General features: G+C 53.5%; 2 non-coding genes across 2 annotated transcripts; both read right to left on the bottom strand.

Annotated features, from left to right (window-relative positions):
* Positions 1-1,203: 1,203 nt before the first annotated feature.
* Positions 1,204-1,291, bottom strand: trnap-agg (transfer RNA proline (anticodon AGG)). The gene is given in 2 exon segments: positions 1,204-1,239; positions 1,256-1,291. It is a non-coding gene; the product is annotated as a tRNA-Pro (tRNA).
* A 3,039-nt stretch (positions 1,292-4,330) lies between these two features.
* On the bottom strand, positions 4,331-4,418 carry trnap-agg (transfer RNA proline (anticodon AGG)). The gene is given in 2 exon segments: positions 4,331-4,366; positions 4,383-4,418. It is a non-coding gene; the product is annotated as a tRNA-Pro (tRNA).
* Positions 4,419-25,422: the final 21,004 nt, after the last annotated feature.

The raw sequence follows: 25,422 nt of genomic DNA, 5'->3' as shown, positions 1-25,422 counted from the left end.
CCTCGAATGCGTGTTCAATGAAATCAGTGTGGCTTCAAGTTGCATGTAATGCATTTTTTCTCCCATGACATGAAATGCACAGTAAGATCGCGCAACACGTTTGCACACACTCCCTCGATTACACAAACACACCAACAAATTAAAATTCCTCCAACCTCCAAAGGCAGTTTTTGAAATTTGAAATTTGAAATCCGGGACAGACAGCACATTGCTTTTAAACAGATACATAATGATCCGATACTGATCGCACACCATTTTGGAGAGACAGAGAATGACCCCGTACAGACCTGCACATCACGTTGAAAGGGATACAGAAACACAATGAACAAAAACAAAGAATTCTGTTAAACTCAGCAGGTCGTGAACATTCTGTGGATGAAGAACCCGGGCTCACGTTCAGTCAGATGATCATTCCGATATTTTAAGAAAAATGTAAAGTTTACAGATTTTTTCCACGAAAATAGCTCCTGGAAATAAATAGGCAGCGAGGAAGGACAAAATGTCTGTGATACAGTGGAGCGTATGAGTGATTGAATAATAAATGGCACAATGCGAAAAGGCAAAGTGGGTGGTAAGCGGGTGTAAAGTAACAAAGGATGGACCAGAGGAGGTGTTAGTGGGAACAGCAGAACCATTAGCAGACAACGTGAGCGGTGCTTATGATCCGATACGTTGAACCGAATGTTGAGGCCAGAACACTATAACATGCCTGGAATGTAGGGTGTGAACTCCTTTTAATCAGGCCAGGCAGCTTAGACACCCATGATTGATTTCCTGTACGGTTTAAATTCGGCAGTCAATGGACTAAATCCAAAGCTAACTTCACACATCTTTTCAGCGCTAGAGAAACAGGACGCACTCATATTCAGGACAGAGTCTGTTTCACGTTGAAGTTGAGATTGACGCTGAATGTATCCTTATCCCAATGGAGGTGAGCTCATGCATGCAGAAAGGAAGATGGACTGATCAAGTATTGGCCAGTATCAAACATGGGTTCAGGTTGTCCAATGAGACACAGAGCAGAGTACATCTGAGATACATGAACTTTACTCAGTTCGGTGACTTTCATTTTGCTCCTGGGAATCTCCAGAATTTTTGGACGCTGTGTGAACAACGGAGCGCAATCACAAGTTTTAATTTGAAACATGTCAGTTTTCTCACATGTCGACCGGCTGAGAAGTGGTTTTTGACTAAAAGTTGTCAAGGCTCGTCCGGGATTTGAACCCGGGACCTCTCGCATATCAATTATTAGAATCCCTTAGCGAGAATCATACCCCTAGACCAACGAGCCGCCGACATTAAGGGATCTAGCTCTCACATTCTGACGTTAGTTTGCTATTCGGCCCATCGTGAATGTGCTGACTCTCAGAGACCGATCTCATGAGTCCCCCTCTCCATAGTCCTGCTAATGTTTTCCCTTTGATGAATAGATTATTCTTTGAGACATTACTTCACCGACGAGCTGCATCCTTGTCAGTAAAAGGTGAATTTTTCAATGAGGTTAAATGTGATTGCCGAAAAAAGACGAGTGGAAACGGTGTAACACAATAACGACGAAGTTGGGGGAATACTGGATCACCAGTCCATTGCCTGAACCTCTCAGTCACCTTGTCTCCTATTTACTGCAACGTCAGACATCCATCTCCTACTGTTTGCATTTTAACAGAAATAATGTGCACGAAAGTCTACTTCACCGCTTGTTTTGCCCGTGCAACCAGATCGACATTGCTGAAAATGTGCCATTAGATTTTTAAAGCAAACAGCCTTCCTTTACTTCAGGTGAGTGACTGCACGAGATGGTTGGTTTGAGGCAGAATCAAAACAAATAATATAAAATTTCACGCGGCGAGTTAGCTGACAACGTCGGGACGCGAACCTGCAATCTTCTCAGAACATCACAGTTACAATCGAAGTCAGACGAATTATCCATTATGCCACGCGCCCGCTGCCACTGGCATGAAATTTGTTGTTTTTTTATACTGAGAGCAAATTTGGGACAAGAGTGAGATCAAGGAGTGGATTTCGGAAAACATGGGCATATTTTGAGTAATGAACCGATGCGCTGCGATATGGATGTGGACGGACACAGGCAACGTCAATGTAGCTTGAAACACAACAGTTTAACAATTCGGTTATCGCAACTGAAATCACACTCCTTTTAAAATATACAGGATGATCCGGATTATGAGAAAATACGTCTTAAAGGGGCAATTGATGAACCGGAACTGACAACCATCCCGTTTGAACAGACACCAAATGACCCAGGACAGGAAGCACATCCCTCTTGCACAGCTGTAGAATGGGCCTTCGCGGACAGCAGTTCCCTTTCAAAAGATTAAAGTGGGATTTCTATCATTCCTGAAGGCAATTGTGCTGTGCGTGAGTGAGCGCGGGTCTCAGGACCACTCGGCGCTGGGACGGTTGTTGACGCCACAGGTGGTTGACAGGCAGGAATGAGGGAGGGAAGTAAAACTAACCCAGACAAAAAGACAATTTAAAACATATATATATTTATCATAATAAGAAAATAAATAAATTTACAATTTTATTGCAAAAAATTGAATTTGATTTGATTTAAATAAATAAATAATTGTTACTTAATCTATATATTTTTGATTGAACGAAGGCTGTGCGACTGCATGAAATCCACTGGAAATCAGGGCGTGCAGTCAGTAAATACCCAAACACAGTAAGCCCATGGTGTAAGACAAGCCACGAGGGAAGATGTGGGCAACAAAGGCGATCTTTTCAAGTCGCGAATGCCTTTCTGCAGGATCAGACAGAAGCTGCGTGTGCTGTGAAAGAGGTCAAATGTAATAGAGCCAATGCAGGCAGAACAGAAAAAGCACATTAATTGTGAAAGTTAAAAAGTAGGGAATGTATGTTAATATACACATATATAAATATTTATACATATATTTATATAAACAAAGTCAGTCAGTCAGTCATGTCTTGTCTTGTCTTGATTTGATTGGTATTTGAAAATAAGGGGGAAGGAGCTCATCATGTCACACAGCCCATCCGCAAGCACTCGCTAAAATCGCTATGTTTCTAACTTATATAAAATGCCTTCTTTCATATGTGGAACAGTAAAATCCCACAGCAGATTATTCTCCTGTCAGGCAGTCCTCGAATGCGTGTTCAATGAAATCAGTGTGGCTTCAAGTTGCATGTAATGCATTTTTTCTCCCATGACATGAAATGCACAGTAAGATCGCGCAGCACGTTTGCACACACTTCCTCGCTTACACAAACACACCAACAAATTAAAATTCCTCCAACCTCCAAAGGCAGTTTTTGAAATTTGAAATTTGAAATCCGGGACAGACAGCACATTGCTTTTAAACAGATACATAATGATCCGATACTGATTGCACACCATTTTGGAGAGACAGAGAATGACCGAGGACAGACCAGCACATCACGTTGAAAGGGATACAGAAACACAATGAACAAAAACAAAGAATTCTGTTAAACTCAGCAGGTCGTGAACATTCTGTGGATGAAGAACTCGGGCTCACGTTCAGTCAGATGATCATTCCGATATTTTAAGGAAAATGTAAAGTTTACAGATTTTTTCCACGAAAATAGCGCCTGGAAATAAATAGGCAGCGAGGAAGGACAAAATGTTTGTGATACAGTGGAGCGTAGGAGTGATTGAATAATAAATGGCACAATGCGAAAAGGCAAAGTGGGTGTTAAGCGGGTGTAAAGTAACAAAGGATGGACCAGAGGAGGTGTTAGTGGGAACAGCAGAACCATTAGGAGACAATGTGAGGGGTGCTTATGATCCGATACGTTGAACCGAATGCTGAGGCCAGAACACTATAACATGCCTGGAATGTAGGGTGTGAACGCCTTTTAATCAGGCCAGGCAGCGAAGCCACCCCGGATTGATTTCCTGTACGGTTTAAATTCGGCAGCCAATGGACTAAATCCAAAGCCAGCTTCACACATCTTTTCAGCGCTAGAGAAACAGGACGCACTCATATTCAGGACAGAGTCTGTTTCACGTTGAAGTTGAGATTGACGCTGAATGTATCCTTATCCCAATGGAGGTGAGCTCATGCGTGCAGAAAGGAAGATGGACTGATCAAGTATTGGGCAGTATCAAACTTGGGTTCAGGTTGTCCAATGAGACACAGAGCAGAGTGCATCTGAGATACATGAACTTTACTCAGTTCGGTGAGTTTCATTTTGCTCCTGGGAATCTCCAGGATTTTTGGACGCTGTGTGAACAACGGAGCGCAATCACAAGTTTTAATTTGAACATGTCAGTTTTCTCACATGTCGACCGGCTGAGAAGTGATTTTTTGACTAAAAGTTGTCAGGGCTCGTCCGGGATTTGAACCCGGGACCTCTCGCATTTCAATTATTAGAACCCCTAAGCGAGAATCATACCCCTAGACCAACGAGCCGCCGACATGAAGGGATCTAGCTCTCACATTCTGAAGTTAGTTTGCTATTCGGCCCATCGTGCATGTGCTGACTCTCAGAGACCTATCTCATGAGTCCCCCTCTCCATAGTACTGCTAATGTTTTCCCTTTGATGAATAGATAATTCTTTGAGACTTTACTTCACCGACGAGCTGCATCCTTGTCAGTAAAAGGTGAATTTGGCAATTAGGTTAAATGTGATTGCCGAAAAAAAACGAGTGGAAACGGTGTAACACAATAACGACGAAGCTGGGGGCATACTGGATCACCAGTCCATTGCCTGAACTTCTCAGTCACCTTGTCTCCTATTTACTGCAACGTCAGACATCCATCCCCTACTGTTTGCATTTTAACAGAAATAATGTGCACGAAAGTCTACTTCACCGCTTGTTTTGCCCGTGCAACCAGATCGACATTGATGAAAATGTGCCATTAGCTTTTTAAAGCAAACAGCCTGCCTTGACTTCAGGTGAGTGACTGCACGAGATGGTTGGTTTTGAGGCAGAATCAAAACAAAGAATATAAAATTTCACGCGGCAAGTTAGCTGACCGCGTCGGGACGCGAACCTGCAATCTTCTATAAACATCACATTTACAATCGAAGCCAGACGACTTATCCATTACGCAACGCGGCGGCTGCTACTAGCATGAAATTTGTTGTTTTTTTATACTGAGAGCAAATTTGGGACAAGAGTTGGATCAAGGAGTGGATTTTGGAAAACATGGGCATATTTTGAGTAATGAACCGATGCGCTGCGATATGGATGTGCACGGACACAGGCAACGTCAATGCAGCTTGAAACACAACAGTTTGACAATTCGGTTATCGCAACTGAAATCACAATCCTTTTAAAATATACAGGATGATCCGGATTTTGAGAAAATACGTCTTAAAGGGCAATTGATGAACCGGAACTGACAACCATCCCGTTTGAACAGACACCGAATGATTCAGGACATGAAGCACCACCCTCTTCCACAGCTGTAGAATGGGCCTTCACGGACAGCAGTTCCCTTTCAAAAGATTAAAGTGGGATTTCTATCATTCCTGCAGGCAATTGTGCTGTGCGTGAGTGAGCGCGGGTCTCGGGACCACGCGGGGCTGGGACGGTTGTTGAAGCCACAGGTGATTGATAGGCAGGAGGGAGGGAGGGAAGTAAAACCAACCCAGACAAAAAGACAATTTAAAACATCTATAAATTTATCACAAACCGGACGGTCTGCACCTGGGCAGGACCGGAACCAATGTCCTAGGGGCAGTGTTTGCTAGTGCTGTTGGGGAGGATTTAAACTGATATGGCAGGGGGATGGGAACCAATGCAGGGAGACAGAGGGAAACAAAAAGGAGGCAAAAGCAAAAGACAGAAAGGAGATGAGGAAAAGTGGAGGGCAGAGAAACTGAAGGCAAAGAACAAAAAGGGCCACTGTACAGCAAAATTCTAAAAGGGCAAAGGGTGTTAAAAGAACAAGCCTGAAGGCTTTGTGTCTTAATGCAAGGAGTATCCGCAATAAAGTGGATGAATTAACTGTGCAAATAGATGTTAACAATTATGATGTGATTGGGATTACGGAGACGTGGCTCCAGGATGATCAGAGCTGTGAACTCAACATCCAGGGGTATTCAACATTCAGGAAAGATAGAATAAAAGGAAAAGGAGGTAGGGTAGCATTGCTGGTTAAGGAGCAAATTAAGGCAATAGTTCGGAAGGACATTAGCTTGGATGATGTGGAATCTATATGGGTAGAGCTGCAGAATACCAAAGGACAAAAAACGTTAGTGTGAGTTGTGTACAGACCTCCAAACAGTAGTAGTGATGTTGGGGAGGGCATCAAACATGAAATTAGGGGTGCGTGCAATAAAGGTGCAGCAGTTATAATGGGTGACTTTAATATGCACATAGATTGGGTTAACCAAACTGGAAGCAATACTGTAGAGGAGGATTTCCTGGAGTGCATAAGGGATGGTTTTTTAGACCAATATGTCGAGGAACCAACGAGGGGGGAGGCCATCTTAGACTGGGTGTTGTGTAATGAGAGAGGATTAATTAGCAATCTCGTTGTGCGAGGCCCCTTGGGGAAGAGTGACCATAATATGGTGGAATTCTGCATTAGGATGGAGAATGAAACAGTTAATTCAGACACTATTGTCCAGAACTTAAAGAAGGGTAACGTTGAAGGTATGAGGCGTGAATTGGCTAGGAAAGATTTGCGAATGATATTGAAGGGGTTGACTGTGGATGGGCAATGGCAGACATTTAGAGACTGCATGGATGAACTACAACAATTGTACATTCCTGTCTGTCGTAAAAATAAAAAAGAGAAGGTGGCTCAACCGTGGCTATCAAGGGAAATCAGGGATAGCATTAAAGCCAAGTGTGTGGCATACAAATTGGCCAGAAATAGCAGAGAACCCGGGGACTGGGAGAAATTTAGAACTCAGCAGAGGAGGACAAAGGGTTTGATTAGGGCAGGGAAAATGGAGTACGAGAAGAAGCTTGCAGGGAACATTAAGACGGATTGCAAAAGTTTCTATAGATATGTAAAGAGAAAAAGGTTAGTAAAGACAAACGTAGGTCCCCTGCAGTCAGAATCAGGGGAAGTCATAATGGGGAACAAAGAAATGGCGGACCAATTGAACAAGTACTTTGGTTCGGTATTCACTGAGGAGGACACAAACAACCTTCCGGATTAAAAAGTGGTCGGAGGGTCTAGTAAGGAGGAGGAACTGAGGGAAATCCTTATCAGTCGGGAAATTGTGCTGGGGAAATTGATGGGATTGATGGCCGATAAATCCCCAGGGCCTGATGGACTGCATCCCAGAGTAGTTAAGGAGGTGGCCTTGGAAATAGTAGATGCATTGACAGTCATTTTCCAACATTCCATTGATTCTGGATCAGTTCCTATGGAGTGGAGGGTAGCCAATGTAACCCCACTTTTAAAAAAGGAGGGAGAGAGAAAACAGGGAATTACAGACCGATCAGCCTGACATCGGTAGTGGGTAAAATGATGGAATCAATTATTAAGGATATCATAGCAGTGCATTTGGAAAGAGGTAATATGATAGTCCAAGGCAGCATGGATTTGTGAAAGGGAAATTATGCTTGACAAATCTTCTGGAATTTTTTGAGGATGTTTCCAGTAGAGTGGACAAGGGAGAACCAGTTGATGTGGTATATTTGGACTTTCAGAAGGCTTTCGACAAGGTCCCACACAAGAGATTAATGTGCAAAGTTAAAGCATATGGGATTGGGGGTAGTGTGCTGACATGGATTGAGAACTGGTTGTCAGTCAGGAAGCAAAGAGTAGGAGTAAATGGGGACTTTTCAGAATGGCAAGCAGTGACCTGTGGGGAACCGCAAGGTTCTGTGCTGGGGCCCCAGCTGTTTACACTGTACATTAATGATTTAGACGAGGGGATTAAATGTAGTATCTCCAAATTTGCGGATGACACTATGTTGGGTGGCAGTGTGAGCTGCAAGGAGGATTCTATGAGGCTGCAGAGCGACTTGGATAGGTTAGGTGAGTGGGCAAATGCATGGCAGATGAAGTATAATGTGTATAAATGTGAGGTTATCCACTTTGGTGGTAAAAACAGAGAGACAGACTATTATCTGAATGGTGACAGATTAGGAAAAGGGCAGGTGCAAAGAGACCTGGGTGTCATGGTACATCAGTCATTGAAGGTTGGCATGCAGGTACAACAGGCGGTTAAGAAAGAAAATGGCATGTTGTCCTTCATAGCGAGGGGATTTGAGTAGAAGGGCACGGAGGTGTTGCTACAATTGTACAGGGCCTTGGTGAGGCCACACCTGGAGTATTGTGTACAGTTTTGGTCTCCTAACCTGAGGAAGGACATTCTTGCTATTGAGGGAGTGCAGCGAAGGTTCACCAGACTGATTCCCGGGATGACGGGACTGACCTATCAAGAAAGACTGGATCAACTGTGCTTGTATTCACTGGAGTTCAGAAGAATGAGAGGGGACCTCATAGAAACGTTTAAAATTCTGACGGGGTTATACAGGTTAGATGCAGGAAGAATGTTCCCAATGTTGGGGAAGTCCAGAACCAGGGGGGACAGTCTAAGGATAAGGGGGAAGCCATTTAGGACCGAGATGAGGAGGAATTTCTTCACCCAGAGAGTGGTGAACCTGTGGAATTCTCTACCACAGAAAGATGTTGAGGCCAATTCACTAAATATATTCAAAAAGGAGTTGGATGAAGTCCTTACTACTAGGGGAATCAAGGGGTATGGTGAGAAAGCAGGAATGGGCTACTGAAGTTGCATGTTCAGCCATGAACTCATTGAATGGCGGTGCAGGCTAGAAGGGCCGAATGGCCTACTCCTGCACCTATTTTCTATGTTTCTATGTTTCTAAAATAAGAAAATAATTAAATTTACAATTTTATTGCAAAAAATTTAATTTGATTTGATTTAAATAAATAAATAATTGTTTCTTAATCTATATATTTTTGATTGAACGAAGGCTGTGCGACTGCATGAAACCCACTGGAAATCAGGGCGTGCAGTCAGTAAATACCCAAACACAGTAAGCCCATGGTGTAAGACAAGCCACGAGGGAAGATGTGGGCAACAAAGGCGATCTTGTCAAGTCGCGAGTCCCTTTCTGCAGGATCAGACAGAAGCTGCGTGTGCTGTGAAAGAGGTCAACTGTAATAGAGCCAATGCAGGCAGAACAGAAAAAGCACATTTATTGTGAAAGTTAAAAAGTAGGGAATGTATGTTAATATACGCATATATAAATATTTATACATATATTTATATAAACAAAATCAGTCAGTCAGTCATGTCTTGTCTTGTCTTGATTTGATTTGTATTTGAAAATAAGGGGGAAGGAGCTCATCATGTCACACAGCCCATCCGCAAGCTCTCGCTAAAATCGCTATGTTTCTAACTTATATAATTTGGGTTCTTTCAGATGTGGAACAGCAAAATACCACAGCAGATTCTTCTCCTGTCAGGCAATCCTCGAATGCGTGTTCAATCAAATCAGTGTGGCTTCAAGTTGCATGTAATGCATTTTTTCTCCCATGACATGAAATGCACAGTAAGATCGCGCAGCACGTTTGCACGCACTCCCTCGCTACAGAAACACACCAACAAACTAAAATTCTTGCAACCTCCAAAGGCAGTTTTTGAAATTTGAAAATTAAAATTCGGGACAGACAGCACATTCCGTTTAAACAGATACATAATGATCCGATACTGATAGCACACCATTTTGGAGAGACAGAAAATGACCCCGGACAGACCAGCACATGACCTTTAAAGGGATACAGAAACACAATGAACAAAAGCAAAGAATTCTGTAAAACTCAGCTGGTCGTGAACATTCTGTGTATGAAGATCCCGGGGCTCACGTTCAGTCAGATGATCATTCCGATATTTGAAGAAAAATGTAAAGTGTACAGATTTTTTCCACGAAAATGGAGCCTGGAAAAAAATAGGCAGCGAGGAAGGACAAAAGGGAATGTCTGTGATGCAGTGGAGCGTAGGAGTGATTGAATAATAAATGACACAATGCGAAAAGGCAAAGTGGGTGGTAAGCGGGCAATAAAGTAAAAAAGATGGACCAGAGGAGGTGTTAGTGGGAACAGCAGAACCATTACCAGACAATTGGAGCGGTGCTTATGATCCGATACGTTGAACCGAATGTTGATGCCAGAACACTATTACATGCCTGGAATGTAGGGTGTGAACGCCTTTTAATCAGACCAGGCAGCTTAGCCACCCCGGATTGATTTCCTGTACGGTTTAAATTCGGCAGCCAACGGACTAAATCCAAAGCCAGCTTCACACATCTTTTCAGCGCTAGAGAAACAGGACGCACTCATATTCAGGGCAGAGTCTGTTTCACGTTGAAGTTGAGAATGACGCTGAATGTATCCTTATCCCAATGGAGGTGAGCTCATGCGTGCAGAAAGGAAGATGGACTGATCAAGTATTGGCCAGTATCAAACATGGGTTTAGGTTGTCCAATGAGACACAGAGCCGAGTCGATCTGAGATACATGAACTTTACTCAGTTCGGTGAGTTTCACTTTGCTCCTGGGAATCTCCAGGATTTTTGGACGCTGTGTGAACAACGGTGCGCAATCACACGTTTTGATTTGAAACATGTCAGTTTTCTCACATGTCGACCTGCTGAGAAGTGGTTTTTTGACTAAAAGTTGGCAGCGCTCGTCCGGGATTTGAAGCCGGGACATCTCGCATTTCAATTATTAGAATCCCTAAGCGAGAATCATACCCCTAGACCAAAGAGCCGCCGATAGTAAGCGATGTAGCTCTCAGATTCTGACGTTAGTTTGCTATTCGGCCCATCGTGCCTGTGCTGACTCTCAGAGACCTATCTCATGAGTCCACCTCTCGATAGTCCTGCTAATGTTTACCCTTTGATGAATAGATTATTCTTTGAGACATTACTTCACCAACGAGAAGCATCCTTGTCAGTAAAAGATGCATTTGGCAATGAGGTTAAATGTGATTGCCGAAAAGAAACGAGTGGAAACGGTTTAACACAATAACGACGAAGCTGGGGGCAGACTGGATCAGCAGTCCATTGGCTGAACATCTCAGTCACCTTATCTCGTATTTACTGCAACGTCAGACATCCTCCCCTACTTTTTGCATTCAAACAGAAATAATGTGCACGAAAGTCAACTTCACCACTTGTTCTGCCCGTGCAACCAGATCGACAGTGATGAAAATGTGCCATTAGCTTTTTAAAGCAAACAGCCTTCCTTCACTTCTGGTGAGTGACTGCACGAGATGGTTGGTTTTGAGGCAGAATCAAAACAAAGAATATAAAATTTCACGCTGCGAGTTAGCTTACCGCGTCGGGACTCGAATCTGCAATCTTCTGAGAACATCACAGTTACAATCGAAGTCAGACGACTTATCCATTCGGCCACGCTGCCGCTGCTGCTGACCTGACATTTGTTGTTTTTTTATACTGAGAGCAAATTTGGGACAAGGGTAATATGAAGGAGTGGATTTAGGAAAATATGGGCATATTTTGAGTCATGAACCAATGCGCTGCGATATGGATGTGCACTGACACAGGCAACGTCAATGTAGCTTGAAACGCAACAGTTTAACAATCGGTTAACGCAACTGAAATCACACTCCTTTTAAAATATACAGGGTGATCCGGATTATGAGAACATACGTCTTAAAGGGGCAATTGATGAACCGGAACTGACAACCATTCCGTTTGAACCGACACCGTATGATTCATGACAGGAAGCATATCCCTCTTGCACAGCTGTAGAATGGGCCTTCGCGGACAGCAGTCCCCTTTCAAAAGATTAAAGTGGGATTTCTATCATTCCTGAAGGCAATTGTGCTGTGCGTGAGTGACCGCTGGTCTCAGAAGCACGCGGGGCTAGAACGGTTGTTGAAGCCACAGGTAATTGACAGGCAGGAAGGAGGGAGGGAAGTAAAACCAACCCAGACAAAAAGACAATTTAAAACATGTATATATATGATGCCCAGGTTCTCCCTCCCTCCCTGCTCTGGAGGTACTGAGGCTCACGCTCACTCCTTCCCTGCCTGAGGGTTTTGAGGCCCGCACCATCTCTCTCCATGTCCTGGGGGTGCTGAGGCCCACAGTCCCTCCCTCCCTGCCCTCGGGGTACTGAGGCCCAATCTCCCTCCCACCCTGAGCAGGGAGTGCTGAGGCCCACAGTCGTTCTCTATCTGGGGGTACTGAGCCCCACAGATCCTCCCTTTCTGCCCTGCGGGTACTGAGGCCCACACTTCCTCACTCCCTCCCTGTACTCGTGGAACTGAGGCCCAGAATCCCTCCGTCTCTGCCCTTCGGGTACTGGGGCCCACACACCTTCCCTCCCAGCACTGGAGGTGCTGAGGCCCAAACTCACTTGCTCCCAGCCCTGGTTGTACGGAGGCACATACTCCCTCGCTTCCCGCCCTCGGGTACTGAGGCTCACACTCCCTCCCTCCCTGCTTGGGGGAACTGAGGCTCACACTCCCTGCCTCTCTGCTATGGGTTACTGAGGCACACACTCTGTATCTCTCCCTTCACTCGGGGCCCTGAGGCCCACACTCATTCCCTCCCTACACTGGAGGTACCCAGGCCGACACTCCCTCCCTCCCTGCCCTCGTGTTCCTGAGGCTCACTCTCACTCCCTCCCTCCATGTTCTCGGGCTACTGAGGCTCACACTCCCTCTCTACCCTGGGCGTACTGAGGACCAAACTCCCTCCCTATCTGGAGCTTATGAGGCGCACACTCAGTTCCACTCTGCCCCGAGTGTACTGAGGCACACACTCCCTCCCTTTCTGTCCTGGGGGTACTAAGGCCCACTCTCACTCTCTCCCTGTCCTGGGGGTTCTGAGTCCCTCACTCCCTCCCACCCTGTCTTGGGGGTACTGACGCCCACAGTCACTCCCTCCCTGACCTGGGTGCGCTGAGTCCCACATTCCCTCCCCCGTCTGCCTTGGGAGTACTTGGCCCAAACTCACTCACTCCCTGCCCTGGTGGTACTGAGACCCAATCTCCCTCCCTCCATGAGCTGGGAATGCTGAGTTCCACGTTCTCTCACTGCCCTGGAGGTGCTGGGGCCCACATTTCCTCCCTCCAGGTAATGAGGCCCACACTCCCTCCCTCACTGCCGGAGTGGTCCTGAGGCCCACACTCACTACGTCCATCACTGCCCTGGGAGTACTGAGGCCCACACTCGCTCCCTGACTGCCCTGGGGTACTGAGGCCCAAACTCTCACCCTCCCTCCCTGGGGGTATTGAGACTCACGCTCCCTCCCTCGCAGCCTGGCCCGGGGGCACTGAGGCACGCACTCCCTCCATCCCTGCTCTGGAAGTACTGAGGCGCAAACTCCCACCCTACCTTGCCAGAGGTGCTGAGGCCCACACTCACTCCCTCCCTGCCCTGACGCTCCTGAGTTCCACTCTCACTCCCTGTCCTGAGGGTCCTGAGGCCCGTACTCCCTCTTTGCCTGCTCTGGGGTTACTGAGGCCCACAATCCCTCCCTCCCTTCTTGTCTTTTGGGTTAGGGAGGCCCTCACTCACTTCCTGCCCTGGGGGTACTGAGGCTCACACTCCCTCCCTCTGGGTACTGAGGCCGACACTCCTTGCCTCCCTGCCCTGAGGGTACTGAGGCCCACATGCCCTCCCTCCCTGCCCTGCGGGTACTGTGGCCCTCACGCCCTCGCACTCTGACTTGGGGGTAATGAGGCTCACACTCACCCCATCCTCGCTGCACTGTGGGTACTGAGGCCCACACTTCCTTCCTCCCTGCCCTTCGATTTCTGAGGCGCACACTCCCTCCCTCTCTCCGGGTACTGACGCCCAGACTCCCTCCGTCCCGGCCCTAGGTGTACTGAGAACCCCCTCCCTGGGGGAACTGAGGCACAAACTTCCTCCCTCCATGCCCTGGATGCACTTACGCCCACACACCCTCCCTCCCTGCCCCTGTAGTCCTGAGGCCCACACACCCTCCCTTACTGCAGTGGGGGTACTGAGTCCCACATTCCCTCCCTCTTTGCACTGGGGATACTGAGGCCCACAATCCCACGCTCCCTGCCCTGAGGATACTGGGGACCACCCTCCCTCCCTCCCTGCCCTGGGGGTTCTGAGGCCCACACTCCCACCCTCCCTGCCCTGGCGGTACTTAGGCCCACACTCCCACCCTCCCTGACCTCCCCTAGCGCTACTGAGGCCCACACGCCCTCCCTCCCTGCCCGGCGATACTGAGGCCCACACTCCCACCCTCCTTGCCCTGGAAAACGGAGGCCACACTCCCTCACTACCTCCCTGCCCTGGCGTTCTAAGGCCACAGGCCATCCCTGGCCTTTTGGTGCTGAGGCCCACACACCCTCCCTCACTGCCCTTGGGTACTGAGGCCCTCACTCCCTCCCTCCCTCCTATCTTTGTGGTAATGAGGCCCAAACTCCCTACCTAACTTGGGGATACGTTGGCCCAGACTCCCATCCTCCCTCCTTGGAGGTACTGAAGTCCACACTACCTCACACTTTGATTTGGGGGTACTGAGGCCCACAAACCCTCCCTCTCTCCATGCCCTGGTGTACTGAGGCTCACAGACCCTTACACGCTTACTTGGGGGTACTGATGCCTACACTTCCTCCCTCCTTGCCCTGGTGTAACTGAGGCCCACACCCCCTCCCTGCCCTGGGGGTACTGAGGCCCACACTCCCTCCCAACCTGCCCAGGCTGTACTGAGTCCCATTCTCTCTCTCTGTCCTGGGGGTACTGAGGTCCACACTCCCACCCTCAGTACCCTGGACGTACTGAGGCCCACACGCCCTCCCTCCCTCCCTTGGGAAACTGACGCACACACTCCCTCCCTCCCTCCCCTGGGAGTACTGAGGGCCACACCCGCTCACTCACAGCCCTGGAATTATTGAGGCTCACAAACCCTCCCTTCCTGCCCTCGGGTTTCTGAGGTCCACACTCACTCCATCCTTGCCCTTGGGGTACTGAGGCAAACACATCCCTCACTCCCTCCCTCCCTGCCCTGGATGCACTGATGCCTACACACCCTCCCGACCTGCACAGAGTGTACTGAGGCCCACTCTCTCTCCCTACTCTGGGGGTACTGAGACCCACACTCTCTCCATCTCTGCCCTGGGCGTACAGAGGCTAACACATTCCTCACTCCCTCCCTCCCTGTCCTGGAGGTACTGAGGCCCACACTCCCTCCATCCCTGCCCATGGGGTACTGAAGCAAACACATCCTTCACTCCCTCACTCCCAGCCACGGGGTACTGAGGCCCACGCTCCCTGCCTCCCTGCCATGAGTGCACTGAGGCCCACACACACTGCTATTCGGGTACTGAGGCGCACCCTCCCTGCCTGCCTGCCATTGGGTTTCTGAGGAATACAATCCCTGCTATGGGAGTACTGAGGCCCACACGCCTTCCCACCCTCTCTGTCCTCAGTGTATTGAGGCCCACACTGACTCCCTCCCTCCCTTGGGAAACAGAGGCACACACTACCTCCCTCGCTCTCCTGGGGGTACTGAGGCACACTCGCTCACTCACAGCCCTGGGGTCATTGAGGCTCACATACCGTCCCTTCCTGCCCTAGGGTTACTGAGGCCCACACACACTCCTTCCCTGACCTAGTGGTACTGAGGCATGCACTCTTTCTCTCCCTCACTGGGGGTACTGAGGCCCACACTCACTCTCTCACTCCCTGTCCTGGGAATAATGAGGCCCACACTCTCTCCCTCCCTGCCCTAGGGTTACTGAGGCCCATACTCCCTCCCTCCCTGCCCTAGGTGTACTGAGGCCCACAGTCCCTACCTCCCTGCCGTGGGGTATGAAGGCCAACACTCCCTCCCTGCCCTGGGGGTACTGCGGCCCACACTCCCTCCCTCCCTGCCCTGGGCTTACTGAGACCCACACTCCCACCCTATCTGGGGGTACTGAGCCCCACACTCCCTCCCTCTCTCCCTGGGGGTACTGAGGCTCACACTTTCTCACTCCCTCCCTGTCCTGGAGCTATTGAGGACCACACTCCCTCTCTGCCTGGAGGGACTGATGCCCACACTCATTCCCTCCCTAACCTGGAGGGATTGAGACCCACACGCCCTCCCTACCTGCACAGGGATACTGAGGCCCACTCTCTCTCTCTTCCTGCTCTGGGCGTATAGAGGCAAACATTTTCCTCACTCCATCCCTCCTTGCACTGGATGTACTGGGGCCAACACTCCCTCCATCCCTGCCCTGGGGGTACTGAGGCAAACACTTCCGTCACTCCCTCCCTCCCTGCCCTGGAGGCACTGAGGCCAACACAACCTCCCGACCTGCACAGGGTGTACTGAGGCACACTCTCTCTCCCTGTCCTGGGGGTACAGAGGCCCACACTCCCTCCATTCCTTCCCTGGGTGTACAGAGGCAAACACATTCTTCACTCCCTCGCTCCCTGCCCTGGGGTACTGAGGCCCACAGTCCCTGCGTCCCTGCCATGGGGGCACTGAGGCCCACACACACTGCTATGGGGGTACTGAGACCCACACCACCTGCCTGACTGCCATGGGCGTTCTGAGGCCCACACTCCCTGCTATGGGGCTACTGAGGCTCACACGCCTTCCCAGCCTCTCTGCCCTCAGTGTATTGAGGCCCAGACACCCTCCCTCCCTGCCCTGGATGTAATGAGGCCCACATGCCCTCCATACCTGCACAGGGGCTACTGAGGCACAATCTCCCTCCCTGCTCTGGGGGTTCGGAGGGCCACACTCCCTCCCTACCTGCCCTGGGGGTAATGAGGACGACACGCCCTCCCTCCCTGCCCAGGGGTATTGAGGCCCACATTCTCTACCTGCGCTGGGGGTACTGAGGCCCACACTCCGTCCCTCCCTCCCACTCTGGAGGTACTGAGGCCCAAATCTCTCCCTTAACTGGGGGTACGGAGACCACACTCGCCCCTCCCTCCCTGGAGGCACTGAGTCCCTCACTCCCTCCCTGGAGGAACATGAGGCCCTCACTCCCTCTGTGCCCTGGAGGTACTGAGGCCCCGACTCACTCACTCCCTCCTTGGAGGTACTGAGGGCCACACTCACTCACTCCCTGCCCTGGGGGTACTGATGCCCACTCTTATTCCCTCCCTCATTTCCTCGGGGTACTGAGGCCCACACTCGTTCGCTCCCTGCCCTGGTGGTACTGAGGCAAACAGTCCCTCGCTCCCTCCCTGCCCTGGAGGTACAGCGGCCCACATTCCCTCCCACCTGGTCCTGGGTGTACTGAGGCCCACACTCCCTCCCTCCCACCCTGCCGAGGGGTTCCTGAGGCTCATACTCCCAACCCCATGCCCTGGAGGTACTGAGGCCCACACTCCCTCTCTACCTGCCCAGGAGTACTGAGGCCCTCTCTCGCTCCCTGCCCTGGGATCCTGAGGCCCACACACCCTCCCTCACTGCCTTGGGGGTACAGAGTCCAACACTCCTTCCCTCCCTGCCGAGGGTTACAGAGGCCCATCTCTCTCCCTGCCCTGGGGGTACTGAGGCACACGCTCCATCCTTCCCCTGGGGTACTGAGGCCCGCACTCCCTCCCTCCCTCCCTCAGAAGCCTGGGGTGACAGTGGCCCTCACTCCCTCCCTTCCCTGTCCTGGGGGTACTGAGGCACATTCTTACTCCCTCCCTGCCCTCGTGTTCCTGAGGACCACACTTACTCCCTCCCACCCTGCCCTGGGTGTCCTCAGGACCATACTCCCTCCCTCCCTACCCTGGAAGTACTGAGGCAAACACCCCCTCCCAACGTTTCCTGTGGGCACTGAGGCCCACGCTCACGCACTCCCTGCCCTGGTGTACTGAGGCCCACAGTCCCTCCCTCCCCACTCAAGGTATCCTGAGGCCCACTCTAATTCCCTCTCTCCCTGCGCTGGGTGTATTGAGGCCCACAATCCCTCCCTCCCTCCCTCCTTCCCTGCCCTGCGGGTATTGAGGCCCACATTCCCTACCTGCCCTGGGAGTACTGAAGCCCACACTCGCTCCTTCGATGCCCTGGGGATCCTAGGGCCACACTCCCTCCCTCCCTACCCTGGGGATACAATAGCCCACTGACCATACCTCGTTGCCCTCGGGATACTGAGGCTCAATCTCCCTCTCTCCCTGCCCTGGGGGTATTGAGGCCCACACTCCCTCTTTCGATGCCCTGGGGGTCCAGAGGAGCACACTCCCTCCCTCCCTGCCCCGGGGATATAAAGGCCCACACACCCTCCCTACCTGCACTGGAGGTACTGAGGCCCAATCTCATTCCGTCCCTCCCTATCATCGAGGTACTATCGCCCATACACTCTCCTTCCCTCCCTGGGGGTACTGAGGCCCACACTCACTCCCTCCTTGCCCTGGAGGTAAGTAGGCCCACACTACCTCACTTCCTCCCTGACCTGGGGTTCTGAGGTCCACAGGCCCTCGCTGACCTTGTGGTACTGAGGCCCGCAGTCCCTCCCTCCCTGCCATGGGATATGAAGGCACACATTCCCTCCCTGTCCTGGAGGAACTGAGGCCCACATTCTCTCCCTTCCTCCATGGAGGTACTGAGGCCCTCACTCTCTCCCTGCCCTGGAGGTACTGAGGCCCATACTCCCTCCCTCCTTGCCCTGGGATTCCTGACGCCCACTCTCACTCCCTCCTTCCCTGCCCTAACGGTATTAACGCCCGAACCTGAGAGTACTGAGGACCACACGCCCTCCTTCCCTCAATGCTCTGGTGGTACTGAGGCTCACACAGCCTGCCTCCCGGCCATGGGGGTACTGTGGCCCACACTGCCTCCCTCCCTGCCTGCGCTAGGGGTACTGAGGCCCACATTCGCTCACTCACTTCCCTGGGGTTACTGAGGCCCACACGCCATCTCTCACTCACAGCCCTGGAGGACCTGAGGCCCACAGTCCCTCTCTTCCTGCCCTGGTGGCACTGAGGATCACACTGCCTCCCTCCCTGCCCTGGAGGTACTGAGGCCCACTCTGGCTGCCTCCCTCTGTGCCATTTGGGTACTGAGGCCCACACACCCTTATTCCCTGCCCTGCGCATACTGAGGCCCACACTCCCTACCTGCCCTGCATGTACTGAGGCCCACTCTCCCTCGCTCCCTGCCCTCAGGTTACAGAGGCCCACACTCCCTCCCTCGATCTCTGCCCCGTTGGTCCTGAGGCCCACACTCCCTCCCTGCCCTGGTGGTACTGTGACCCACACTCCCACCCTCCCTTCCTGGAGATACTGAGACCCTCAATCCCTCCCTGCCCTGGAGGTACAGCGGCCCACATTCCCTCCCACCTGGTCCTGGGTGTACTGAGGCCCACACTCCCTCCCTCCCACCCTGCCGAGGGGGTCCTGAGGCCCACACTCCCTACCTCCTTGCCCTGGATGTACTGAGGCCCACACTCCCTCTCTACCTGCCCAGGAGTACTGAGGCCCTCTCTCGCTCCCTGCCCTGGGATCCTGAGGCCCACACACCCTCCCTCACTGCCTTGGGGGTACGGAGGCCAACACTCCTTCCCTACCTGCCGAGCGTTACAGAGGCCCATCTCTCTCCCTGCCCTGGGGGTACTGAGGCACACGCTCCATCCCTCCCCTGGGGTACTGAGGCCCGCACTCCCTCCCTCCCTCCCTCAGAAGCCTGGGGTGACTGTGGCCCTCACTCCCTCCCACCCTGTCCTGGGGTTACTGAGGCACATTCTTCCTCCCTCCCTGCCCTGGGGTTCCTGAGGACCACACTTACTCCCTCCCATCCTGCCCTGGGTGTCCTCAGGACCATACTCCCTCCCTCCCTACCCTGGAAGTACTGAGGCAAACACTCCCTCCCTACCTGTCCTGTGGGCACTGAGGCCCACGCTCACGCACTCCCTGCCCTGGGGTACTGAGGCCCACAATCCCTCCGTCCCCGCTCAAGGTGTCCTGAGGCCCACTCTAATTCCCTCTCTCCCTGCGCTGGGTGTATTGAGGCCCACACTCCCTCTCTCCCTCCGTGTGTTACTGAGGCCCACACTCGCTTCCTCCCACCCTCGGGGTCCTGAGGCCAACTCTAACTCCCTCTCTCCTCCTTCCCTGGGGATACTGAAGCCCACACTCCCTCACACATTGACCTGGGGTTACTGAGGGCCACACTTCCTCATACACTGCCCTAGGTGTAATGAGGCTCACACTCACTCCCTCCCTGGCCTTGTGGTACTGAGGCCCGCACTCCCTCTATCTATCTCTGGCCTGGTGGTACTGAGGACAACATTCTCTCCCTCCCTGGTTGAGCTGACGCCCACACTCCCTGCCTCTCTGCCCTGGGTATACTGAGGCCACACTTCCTCCCTACCTGCCCAAGGGTACTGAGGCCCACTCTCGCTCCCTGCCCTTGTGGCACAGAGGCTCACACACCCTCCCTCCCGCTATGTGGGAACTGAGGTCCACACACCCTCCCTACCTGCTCTGTCGGTACTGTGGCCAACAACCTCTCCCTCCCTCCCTGTCCTGGGGGTACTGAGGCCCACACTCCCTCACTCCCTGCCCTGCGTGTCCTGAGGTCCACACTCCCTCCTTCGCTGACCTGGCATGTCCTGAGGCCCACATTCCCTCCCTCGCTGCCCTGGGGTACTGAAACCCACAATCCCTCCCTCCCTCCCAACCCTGTGTGCACAGAGGACCAGATTCCCTCCCTCCCTGACCTGAGGGTAGAGGCCCACAAACCCTCGCTCCTAGGAATTACTGAGACCCACTCGCGCTCACTCACTGCCCTGGTAGTACTTAGGACCACACTCCATCACTCCCTGCCCTGGTGGTCCTGAGGCTACACTTCCTCCCTCGCTGCCCTGGGGGTCCAGAGGCCCACTTTCACTTCCTTCCTCCCTGTCCTCGGGGTACTGAGGTCCACACTCCGGACCTCTCTGCCCTGGGGGTACACATGCCCACACTCCCTCGCTTCTCTGGGGGTACTGAGGCCCACACTCCCTCCCTATCTCCCTACCCCGGGGGTACTGAGGCCCATACTACCTCCCACCCCCCTGGAGGTACTGAGGCCCAATCTTCCTCCCTCCCTGAGATGGGAGTGCTGCGGTCCACACTCCCTCTCTCCCTCCCTGCGGGTACTGAGGCCCATACTCCCGCCCTCCCCCCTGGGATACTGAGGCCCACATTCCCTCCCTCGCTCCCTGGGGGCACTGAGGCCTACAGTCCCTCTCTACATGCCCAGGGGGCACTGAGGCGCACACACCCTCTCTCCCTCCCTGGGAGTACTGAGGCCCACATTCCCTTCCTCCCTGCCCTGAGGGTACTGAGGCCCACACTCCGTCCCTGTCTGCACTGGGGGTATTGAGGACCATACTCCGTCCCTCCCTGCCCTGAGGGTACTGAGGCCTGCACTACCTCTATCCCTCCACAGGAGGTACTGAGGCCCACACACCCTCCCGCCCTGAACTTATTGATCTGAGGCCCACACTCCCTCCCTCCATCCCTGCGCTGGGTGTATTGAGGCCCACACCACCGTCCTCCTTCCCTGGAGGTACTGAGGCCGTCACTCGCTCCCTGCCCTGGAGGTACTGAGGCCCAAACTCCCTCCCTCCCTGCCCTGGAGGAACTGAGGCCCAAACTCCCTCACTGCTCTGGGGGTACTGAGGCCTACACTCAATCCCTCCCTCTCCTCGGGGTACTAAAGTCCACACTCCCTCCTTCCCTGCCCTGGGGGTGCTGAGGCACACACTCCCTCTATCCTTGCCCTGGGGTTCCTGAGGCCCACACTCCCTCCCTCACTGCCGTCTGGATATTGAGGCCCACACCTCATCCGTCTCTGCCGTGGGGTTACTAAGGCCCACATTCCCTCCCTGTCTAGGGATACTGAGGTTCACAATCCCTGCCACTCTGCCCTGAGTGTACTGAGGCCCACTCTCGCCCTGCCCTTATAGTACAGAGGCCCAAACACCCTCCCTCACTCATTGGAAGAACTGAGGTCCACACACCCTCCCTATCTGCTCTGGGGGTACTGTGGCCAACACCGCCACCCTCCCTCCCTGTCCTGGGGGTACTAAGGCCCACACTCCCTCACGACCTGCCCTGAGTGACCTGAGGTCCGCACTCCCTCCTTTTCTGCCCTGGGTGTCCTGAGGCCCACATTCCCTCCCTCGCTGCCCTGGGGTACTGATTCACTCACTCCCTCCCAACCCTGTGTGTACGGAATCCCAGATTCCCTCCCTCCTTGCCGTGGGGGTAGAGGCCCCATATCCCTCACTCCTTGGAGTTACTGAGACCCACTCACGCTCACTCCCTGCCCTGGGAGTACTGAGGCCCACACTCCCTGCCTCGCTGCGCTGGGGTGCTGAGACCTACACTCCCTCCCTCCCTCCCAACCCTGCGTGTACGGAGGCCCAAACTCCCTCCCTCCCTGCCCTGGAGGTAGAGGCCCACAATACCTCGCTCCTTGGAGGTACTGAGGCCCACTCATGCTCACTCCCTGCTCTGGGGATCCTGAGGCTACACTCCCTCCATCCCTGCCCTGGTGGTCCTGAGGCCCACTCTCACTTCCGTCCTCCCTGTCCTCGGGTTACTGAGGCTCAAACTCCCTCCCTGCCCTGGGGATATGGTGGCCCACACTCCCTCAATATCTGGGCGTACTGAGGCCCACACTCCGGCCGTCTCTGCCCTGTGGGTACACAGGTCACACTCCCTCCATTCTCTGGGGGTACTGAGGCCCACACTCCCTCCCTACCTCCCTGGTGATACTGAGGCCCATACTCCCTCCCTCCCCCCCTGGAGGTACTGAGGCCCAATCTCGCTCTCTCCCTGAGCTGGGAGTGCTTTGAGGTCCACACTCCCTCTCTCCCTCCCTGGGGGTACTGAGGCCCATACTCCCTTCCTCCCCCCTTGGGGTACTGAGGCCCACATGCCCTCGCTCCCTCCCTGGTTGCAATGAGGACCACATTCCCTTCCTCTCTGCCCTGAGGGTACTGAGGCGCACACTCCGTCCCTGTCTGCCCTGGGGTACTGAGGCCCACACACCATCCCTCCCTGCCCTGGGGGTACTGAGGCCTGCACTCCCTCTCCCTCCACAGGAGGTCCTGAGGCTCACACACCCTCCCTCCCTGGCCTTGTGGTACTGAGGCCCACACTCCCTTCTTCGCTGCCCTGGGTGTCCGAAGGCCCACACTCCCTCCCTCGCTGCCCTGGAGTACTGAGACACTCACTCCCTCCCAACCCTGGGTGTACGAAGGCCCAGACTGCCTCCCTCCTTGCCGTGGGTATAGAAGCCCCAAATCCCTCGCAACTTGGAGGTACTGAGGCCCACTCACGCTCACTCCCTGCCCTGGTAGTACTGAGGCCCACACTCCCTCACACTCTGACCTGGGTGTCCTGAGGCCCACACACCCTCCCTCCCTGCGCTGGGGGTATTGAGGCCCACACCACCGTCCGAACTCCCTGGACTTACTGGGGCCATCACTCGCACCCTGCCCTGGAGGTACTGAGGCCCAAACTACCTCCCTGCCCTGGGGGTACTGAGGCCCTCACTAACACCCTCCCTGCCCTCCAGGTACTAAGGTCCACACTCCCTCCTTCGCTGCCCTGGGAGAGCTGAGGCCCACACTCCCTCCCTCCTTGCCCTGGGGGTCCTGAGGCCCACACAACCTCCCTCCTTGTCCTGTGGGTACTGAGTCCAAGACTCCCTCCCTCCCTGCCCTCGTAGTAAGGAGGCCCAGTCTCACTCCTTCCCTCCCTGCCCTGGGGGTACTGATGTCGACACTCTCTCCCACCCTGCCCTTGGGGTACTGAGGCCCACACTCCCTCCTTCCCTGCCCTTGAGGTAGTGAGGCCCACACTCCCTCCTTGCCTGCCCTTGAGTTACTGAGGCCCAATCTCCCTCTCTCCCTGCCCAGCGATGCTGAGGCCCACACACCCTACCTCACTGCCGTCGGCGCACTGAGGCCCACATTCCCTCTCTCCCTCCTTGTAGTATTGAGGCCCACTCTATCTCCCTGCCCTGGAGGTACTGAGAATCGCACTCCCTCCCGCCCTGGCCTTGTGGAACTGAGGCCCACACACTCTCCTTCCATTCCTGCCCTGTTTGTACTGAGGCCAACACTCCCTTCCTCCCTGACTGCCCTGGTGGTACGGAAGCCCACACTCCCTCTCTCCCTGACCTCGGGGTACTGAGGCCCACTCTCCCTCACACTCAGACCTGGGGGGACTGAGGCCTACACGCACTTCCTCCCTCCCTCCCTGGGGTTACTGAGGTTCACACTCCTTCTTTCTTGCCCCTGGAGGTACTGAGGCCCATACTCGCTCCCTGCCCTGGAGATACTGAGGCCCACACTCCCTGTCTCCCAGCCATGGGGGCACAGAGGCCCACACATCCCTCCCTCACTGCTGTGGGGGTACTGAGGCCCACACTCCATCCCTACCTGTACAGGAGGTACTGAGGCCCACACTCACTATCTCCCTTCCTGCGGATGCTGAGGTCCACATTCCCTCCCTTCCTCTCTGCCCTCGGAGAACTTAGGCCCAGAATCCCTCGCTCCCTCCGTGCCCTCGAGGTACTGAGGACCGCACTCCCTCCCTCCCTCCCTGCCCTGGGTGTACTGAGGGGCACAATCTCACCCTACCTCCCTACCTGCCCTGGGGGTACTGAGGCCCACACTCCGTCCCTCCCTCCCTCGCTTCCCTCGGGGTACTGAGGCCCAAACTCCTTCCCTCAATGCCTTGGGCATACTGAGTCCCACAATCCCTCCTTATCTGGGGATACTGAGGCCCACTCGCCCACACACTCTCCTAGTCCTGGGAGTACTGAGGGCCATATTCCCTCCCACCCACCCTCCCGGCCCTGGAGGTACTGAGGTGCAAACTCACTCCCTGCCCCAGGGATACTGAGGCCCACACTCACTCCCTCCCTGCCCTCGAGGTACTAAGGTCCACACTCCCTCCTTCCCTGCCCTGTGGGTGCTGAGGCCCACACTCCCTCCCTCCTTTCCCTGGGGGTCCTGAGGCCCACACACCCTCCATCCTTGCCCTGGGGGTACTGAATCCCAAACACCCTCCATCCCTGCCCTCGGGGTATGGAGGTCCAGTTCCCTCGCTCCCTCCTTGAAGGTAGTGAGGCCCACACTAGCTCCCTCCCTGTCCTTGGGGTACTGACCCCACAATCACTCCCTCCTTACCCTGAGGGTCCTGAGGCCCACACTCACTCCATCCCTACCCTTGGGGTACTGTGGCCCACGCACCCTACCTGCCCTGGAGGTACCGACGCACACATTTCCTCCTTCCTTGTCCTGGGGGTCCTGAGGCCCACGCTCGCTGCCTGTCTGCCCTGCGGGTACTGAGGCACACACCCTCCCTATCTGCCCTGGGTGTATTGAGGCCCAGACTCCCTCCCTCTCTGCTTGGAGGTACTGAGGCCCACACTCCCACCCTCCCTGCCCTGAGTGTCCGGAGGCCCAGTCTCATTCCTTCCCTCCCTGCCCTGGGGGTACTGATGTCGACACTCCCTCCCACCCTGCTCTT

The sequence above is a fragment of the Pristiophorus japonicus genome, chromosome 29 (genome assembly GCF_044704955.1).
Source record: "Pristiophorus japonicus isolate sPriJap1 chromosome 29, sPriJap1.hap1, whole genome shotgun sequence".
Lineage (NCBI taxonomy): Eukaryota > Metazoa > Chordata > Chondrichthyes > Pristiophoridae > Pristiophorus > Pristiophorus japonicus.
The sequence above is the reverse complement of the archived record's forward strand: the minus strand, read 5'-3'. Positions and strand labels throughout refer to the sequence as shown.